This window comes from Vicia villosa, linkage group LG3 (assembly GCF_029867415.1).
Source record: "Vicia villosa cultivar HV-30 ecotype Madison, WI linkage group LG3, Vvil1.0, whole genome shotgun sequence".
NCBI lineage: Eukaryota > Viridiplantae > Streptophyta > Magnoliopsida > Fabales > Fabaceae > Vicia > Vicia villosa.
Genome location: NC_081182.1, coordinates 41,255,433 through 41,257,152, shown reverse-complemented (window position 1 = coordinate 41,257,152; position 1,720 = coordinate 41,255,433). Strand labels below are relative to the sequence as shown.

At 31.8% G+C, this 1,720-nt stretch overlaps 1 non-coding gene across 1 annotated transcript; it reads left to right on the top strand.

Annotated features, from left to right (window-relative positions):
* The first annotated feature begins 225 nt into the window (after positions 1-225).
* LOC131593784 (small nucleolar RNA R71) lies at positions 226-331 on the top strand. The gene has a single exon (XR_009281165.1). It is a non-coding gene; the product is annotated as a small nucleolar RNA R71 (small nucleolar RNA).
* The last annotated feature ends 1,389 nt before the right edge of the window (positions 332-1,720 follow it).

Sequence of the window (1,720 nt, the reverse complement as noted above, 5' to 3'; positions counted from 1 at the left end):
TGTTGATAAAAGTTCCATCCAAGGCTAAGACAATACCTGTATTTTTGAGAGCAATTATGTCATTGATTTCGCATTCCATTGCAGTCATAGACAATGTCATATATAAGCTTGTAGGCGTCATTGAACGACTTATTCATGAGAGCCCCTCCTACAGCGGCATTTATGGTCATTCTCGTGTTGTATTGCAGACCATTGTAGAAGGTATGAATTATTAACCACTTTTCTAATTCGTGATATGGGCATGCTCTCTTTATCTCCTTAAATTGCTCATATGCTTCGCAGAGTGGTTCTCCGTCTATCTGCCTAAAACAGGTAATCTGATTCCTAAGTTGTGTCGTCTTACTATGCGGGAAATATCTAGGAAGGAACACTCTCTTAATATCATTACATATTGTAATGGAATTAGACGGGAGAGATTATAGCCATGATCTAGCTTTATCCCTAAGGGAAAATGGAAATAAGCGGAGTCGAATGGCTTCAAGATTGACGTCATTTCTCTTAAGCTTATTAGTGAATTGCACAATATGAAAAGGTGCAAGTTTGGGTCCTCCGTCGGGTTTTTGCAGAATTGGTTATGCTGCAAATAGTGTAGCGAAGAGGGTTTTAGCTTGAAATTATTCGCCAGTATGGCAGATATTATTTTAATCGGAGTCTTAGATAGCTCTCAATTTCATCAATTGGGTGGGCGAGATTCCCGGTACTTTTTGTTCTTCACATACCACTAGAAGTGGAAAAAATTTAATAAAAATAAAATTTTTCTTAGTTTATACGGCAAAAGGAATTACGATATTGAAAATTTGTGTCTTCGATAATGACGCCAAAAACTTGATAGGCTGCAAGTATACGACTATATCAATATAGTATTAAAGATATTGTATCCAGATAGACCAAATGATAAGTCATGTTATCTACAACTTCTATATTTATCTAATGGTATGCGAAAAACTTGCTTTTGTGCGAGAAATGGAAATACTAAGTTTAATTCAATAATAATAATAATAATAATAATAATAATAATAATAATAATAATAATAATAATAATAATAATAATAATAATAATAATAAGAGACTGAAACAACGATTAGTATTTATCAAGTTTATTCATGTAAAATGTAGCACCTGATCGTAATGAGAATTTTGTTATCCGTAGAAAATACTAAACTAGTGGTAACGTCTCCTTTCGTCGACGCATCACCGAACTTTAAACCCGCAAAATACTGGTTTTTGCAGTGTAAACATTAAGTTTAAAAAATCTTCAACAAGTTAAAAATAGTTTCTTAATTAACTTACATATGATTTCGCTATTTTTAAATTAAAGGTTTGAATATCAAGGTCAGATACCATTTCCACCCTTTCGGCGCATAAATGGTACTCGGGACTTATAATTTCGTAGCAAGACTTCTCATTTCAAAACAGAAATTACAAATCACTACTTTAACTTTTGTTACAATAAAATAACTAAGCAATATTCATAAATTAAACCGGTAAAATACTCATCATGTCTGAGACTCTAAAAGAGACTACTCATACATATTAAATAAATATACAAAACATACTTTTGATGAATTCATAATGAAAAAAGTAAAGGAATAGAACGTGAAAATAATGGAAACTAAACTTGATATTAAATATGCTTTAAAGGGAGACTTTAATCCAAATACAACAGTGCAGAATTTAAAGAGCATCAAAAAACAAGCTTGAAAAGTTGCAGAAAGTTAAA